Consider the following 6,150-nt stretch of genomic DNA (forward strand, 5'->3'; position numbering starts at 1 on the left):
CAAATTACCGATACCGAATATAAATTTTATTTATTATATACAATAATGAAAACTCTTCCGTTTCGATAGCAAAAAATTATTAACTTTAATGTTCATTATATTTTTAATGCATTTTTTAAAAATTTATTTATATTTAATATTTAATATATATTTATTTATATTTAATATTTAATATATATTTATTTATATTTAATATATACAATAATTTAAAGTATTACAATTTATTTAGTACATTTATGGAATATAAGTATGATGACAAATTTTTCATATCAGTTCCGTCACTTAATGTATTTTGTTTTGTGTGAAAATTTGCTTATCAGTTTTTATCGGAAGGGAAGAGTAATGAATAGAAATGATTTTAGCCATCAGTAATTTGAGAAAAATTTGCAAATTGTCTTTTTTTCAATTAGAAGGATGTAATTGCATTAAAACATAGTTTTTAATTTTAAACACCTTTTCATAATAACAATTTTCGATATTGTGAACTATAACATACCTTATATTTGACAATAGATATCTATTGTGAAATGTTTAGTTATTTAAGAATAACTTTTTTTATAAAATTAATAATATAAAAGTTTTCCATATGGTTCCAATGATTTCATAGGAACTTTTCATCCCAGTGAAAGAAAAACATTCCTAGGCCTATCCTCCCCCTCATTTCTTGAGCCCTGGCCAGGGCGTGGTGTCACTCCCAATATTATTGGCTTGCTGCCTCCATTGGCTATGATACTGCACTTTATGGACTGCCCCATGCAGGGATTTTCCCACCAAAATCTTTGTTTGGTCTGCTCATCGTGTTAAAGATCTTCGTCTTGGTCTTCGGCCTTCTACCTTTCGTTCTACTATCAATAGTTCCATGGTCCCCGTTCTTCTAGCTATGTGGTCAAAGTAAATTAGGTATACTCAGTTTACTTTTCAATAGCCTCTTTTTTATATTAAGCTCTTCCAACATTGACAGGTTCTGACCAGGAAACGCGTAGAATTCTTCTGTAGACTCACATTTCGAAGGCTTTTATCTTATCCGTATCGATTTTTTTGGAAATGGGAAAAATAAAGACAATGACCAACCTGAGCTTAGTATTCCTTGTTATTTTGTTAGATTGTTGAAAAGACCAAAATTTGATAAAATGACCCTGAAGATTCTCTAGGAGCGAAAGTACTTAAGCAAGATTTAATTAATAAACTGTGCTCGATATCTGCATTTCATTTGATTAAAGTTCGTTTATTCGAGCATTTAAACTTATATCACTTCCTTATTATTGTTGGATCTTTTCATATTTTAATCAGTTTAGCTGTTGCCGTTCGGACCATTACCAGTCTACGCTTGATTTCTGAGGAGCAATCTTCATTGTTGGTTATCAGGGAGCCCAAGTATATAAGTCTGTCTCTCACTTCGAAATTCGCCACTTGGTGAAGGTGCGAAACTAGGCCACATACTGAGAAATAATATATAATAAGCTTGAAAATATTACAATCGCCACGCCCACCTGGTGCGCACTAAAATTATCGGAAATATATCAGTATGTAGAAGTAAACAACTGGACGTGTACACTTCGGTCGGTACAGTCTGCGTCAGAGTTTTCTTAAAGAACAGTGACAGTGATGTGAAATAGAATTTAAATAAAAATTAAAAAAAGTTTTTTTCGGTCAAAGCCGAGCAATTATTGCGAATGTTATACATTTATATATATATATATATATATATATATATATATATATATATATATATATATATATATTGTTATAAAAGAATCTTGTGTAAGTTTAAACACCATACAAGCAATTTCGAGGGAAATGAAGTCCATCGAAGCATCGAAGAAGATACAGCATCATCATTTAGTACTCCAAATAAAAAAATAAATAGGTCAGTTTTAAAATCTAAGTGGGATGAATGCGACAAATGCATGCTTCGTCGATTTATAATTAATTTTTCTACTACCGAAAAAAATCTTCCAACTTTACTTACGACGAATACATAGAAAATTTGTCACTGAATATAACTACAATGGGTCGCATGAATCTTTGAGAAAAGAAATGAGAGATATAGTGTTTCGTTGGAGAAAAACAAAAAATACTAGAAAACTTTAAATGAAGAAACCAGAAATCCAACAATTGGGAAGAAACTTTCTTTTTGTTATGATATGTAAAATCAAGAAAATATTGGTTTGTTTAAAATATTTCAAAGTTCAACAAAAAATTGAAATAATTCAGAAATAATATCCAACAAACATTTCGGAGAAGGAAAGTTATTAAATCTTTGAATCACCTGTACCAAACAAAATGTAAGCTTTGCATCAATCATTTCTTTGTTATACTTCAGTTGACCCGCATAAGTTTAAGTGAAACAAAAGACAAATTGAAACGGGTTTTTACAAATACATTAGTGTAGTGATTAAAGACAATAGAGGATTATAGAAAGAGGTTTTTGTTAGTTTTTAAGATTTATAGAAAAATAGTATTTGTAAATAAGTTTTAGGAAATTTATAATTATAGGTAAAAATTTGTTTGTTATCGAAATGAAGAAATGGGGGAATTGTGACGAGTTGTGATTGGCGGAGATTGAAAAAGGTGGGATAAGTGTGTGGGAGAAAGTTTAGCGAGATTGAGGAGAGAAAAAAGATATAGTTAGTTGGTTTCCAAGTCTGTGAGAGGAACAAGGATTGTTCTCTGGCGGTTCCTGAAATGTAGCAAGCAGTAGTGTGGAATGTTAGTGAGTTTTTGTGGAGTTAGTGTATCTGACAGGAGCTGAAGCAGCAAAATATTGTAAGTCATATTTCTCTACTTATATTCCAAGAGTCACTGTTCAGGCCAACGAGAGATTCAGTTTATCGTAAAGAGAAGATATTCCAAGAGTCATTTTTCACTCGGGCCAACGAGAGATTCAGTTTATCGAGAGGAGAAAAGGCTATCATAATTTGAATGATTTGTGCTTTTGAAGGAGATCATTAAGGACGATATACTTGCAACAATCTGTGTAAGATTGCTGATTACATAGGGAGCGGTTGAGAGGAGATAATACAGTCTATAAGGAATAAGGATTTGGACCACTCATCATCAGAGAGAGATATTTTGTTTTCTGCAGTTTTTCTTTTATTGATAACACAATTTTTACACTTAATTTAGAAAGGATATAAATATTTTGATTAGGAGAGTTAGAATAGTTCGGAATTTTGAGATTTCAATAAATATTGTTTGTACCATAAATTTTGATTGTTCACGTACGGAGAACAAAATTTTGAGAATCCTTATATGAGATTTGTTTATTGAAAACTTTTGAGTGTGAATTATTTCATTATTTTTATTTCAATATATAGTGTTAGATCATATGTGTTTTTTATTATTCCGGTACTCTCTGGACCTTACCTTTCACATGTAATAGCATAGATATTGAAGCACGAATTTAACCCTGAGATAAAAGAATAAAAAATTGTGATAGAGTCATAATCATATCATTTAAATAATTTTAATTAATCAAAAAAATTAATTAGCTAATTATTGCTTGGCGCACCAAGACTTTAAATATCACAATAACTGGCGCCCAACGTGGGGCTTGAAAATATCGCAGCTTTACATTTGAAGGAAGGGAAAGAGATCTGGAATAAGTACAGGTAATCCAGAGATAAAGACATATAACATTGAGGGAATTTGAATTTGAAAGTATTTTGACAATTTTTCCAGGGAATATAAATTTGATTTATTGATTGATCGTAGTTAGTGGATATTTACTGCTATTGAATTATTTGATTTTATTTTCTTTACCAATCGTACATTTGATATTTATTTTGAATTATTTGAATTTTACTGATTGCATATTTGATATTTGTCGTGAAAATTTAATACATTTGGGGAGAAATATTGTCGTGTTCTGAAACATATAGAGTGTTGTAAAATTTCACATTTGGCGGGGACAAAAACAATAACAAAAAGTAACAACATGTCTGTCACAAGGAGACAAAGTAAAATGCAGGAAAGGAAGGAGGATAACAGAGAAGATGAAACAATTTTGGAAGAAGTATCGGATAATGAAGGAAATGTGACAATAGTTGAGGAGAGAAAAGAACTATCAGGAATAGATAAAATATTACAACTAATGCAACTCCAGTCACTAAAAATGGATAGAAATCAACAAGAAACAAAACAAACAATAGAACTAAATAACAGGAATATAGAGCAGCGTTTGGAAAACTATGAACAAGAAATTAAAGGATGTGTTGAGGGGATAAAGAAAGAACTGATACAACAGATAGAAGAAATAACCATAAAGAATGCAAAACAAGAGACAGAGATAAAAGATATCCAAAATACGATGAAGGAAATAAAGATTGTCCAGAAAAAGGAATTAGAACAGTTAGAAGAAAAATTTGAAATGGCGCTACAAGAAGACAGGAAGGACGTAGAAAGAAGATTAAAGCAAAATGAAAAACAAATGGCAGAAATTGAACTAAGAGGGGTAGAGAGAAAAGAAGTTATCATCCATGGAACAAGCGAGGCGAAAATACAATTTGGCGGGGATATTCGGAAAACACACCCAGTACCGTTTGTTAAAAATTTGAAAACCAAATTACAACATGTTAGATATTTTGACGATTGCAAAGAAACAATTAGAAACCATTTGAAAGAAGGAGCAGCGTTATGGTATGAAAGCACGGAAGATGAGTTTGAAAATTGGACAGATTTTGAAAATAAATTTCTCAACTATTTCTGGGGGAAAAATAAACAGAGAGAAATCAACCAAGAGCTACAGAATGGAAAATATCACGAAAAAATGGGAATATCTGAAGAAAGATATGCTTTGCAGATATATAACAATTCAAAATATCTAGAATACAAATATTCTACCGAACAGCTGGTAGAAATGATCAGCAGACATTTTGAGGAAACGTTGGAAGATCACGTGATTTTGAGAAACTATCAAGATATTGATAGTTTGTGCCAATTCCTTCAATTAAAAGAAGCGAAAAGAAAAGAAATGAGAAATAGAAGACAACATGACCAATATAATGGAGCGGAAAGAAGGTATTCATCAAATTATGACCAGAGAAACCGACATCCCAGATCAACAAACGAATATAGGCCGAGAAATTACAATAATTACAATAGACAACAAAATTACGATAACAGGAATGACACACAACAGAGAACATATGAAAATCACAACAGGAATAGAGATGCACAAAATCCTCCGAATAGGAATACTAACGAACAAAGGGACGATAGAAATAACCAGAGCTTCCAACAACAAAATAGAAGGGAGATGAATCATGTAGCAATAGGAAACGACAGACAAATTTCTAATTCTAATCTAATATTTTTAGATGCATTTATAAAACATAAAGCGATTAAAATTGTGATTGATTCTGGATCGGAGATATCGCTAATCAATAAAAAACTAGTAAAAGAATTAAATTTGGACAGATTTGTGTATAAGATTCCTAGGGTTGATTTAGTGGGTGCAAACAATAAAAATTTGACGACAGTAAACGAAGGCTTGGGAGTACAGATAAGAGTGGGAAACAAATTCCATATTATGAAATGTGTGGTGATTGAAGATTTAAATCATGATATGATAGCGGGAATTGATGAATTGAGAAAAAAAGATATCACCATAAATTTTTCGGAAAATAAACTGGAAATCAGAGCAGAACCAGACAACACAGGAGAAGAAAAGCAAACAGATAGGAAAACAAATTCTGGAAGGATCAATGCACAGGAAAAACGCAAAGAAATCGATATGACTGTAGAGGATAAACCGAAAATACAAGAACAAGATCTAACAGAAAAGAAAGAGAGAAGGAAGAAAAAGAAGAAGAGTTCGAAAAGAAAGCAGGAAAATAAGATGGAGACCAGAGAAAAACAGGAAATAGAAGGTACAGAAGAATTGTTGGCAACCGACGATAAAACAGAATGGAAGCAGGAAGAAAAAGAAGGTATCATCAGAGAAATGAAAGGAATAGAAACATGGTGCTCGGAATACCAAAGGGAATTAGAGGATAAAAATAAAACAGAAGAAAAAATGGCACTGATGGACGAGAATCCAGAATCTCGTGAAGAAGTATTATGGACAGTGAACACATGTGAACAAAAGGTGGATGAAAGAAAAATAAATTGTAGAAAAAACATGGAGAAGGAAATAGAGAAGATTTTAGG

Source organism: Diabrotica undecimpunctata, chromosome 8 (assembly GCF_040954645.1).
Source record: "Diabrotica undecimpunctata isolate CICGRU chromosome 8, icDiaUnde3, whole genome shotgun sequence".
In the NCBI taxonomy this organism is placed as follows: Eukaryota; Metazoa; Arthropoda; class Insecta; order Coleoptera; family Chrysomelidae; genus Diabrotica; species Diabrotica undecimpunctata.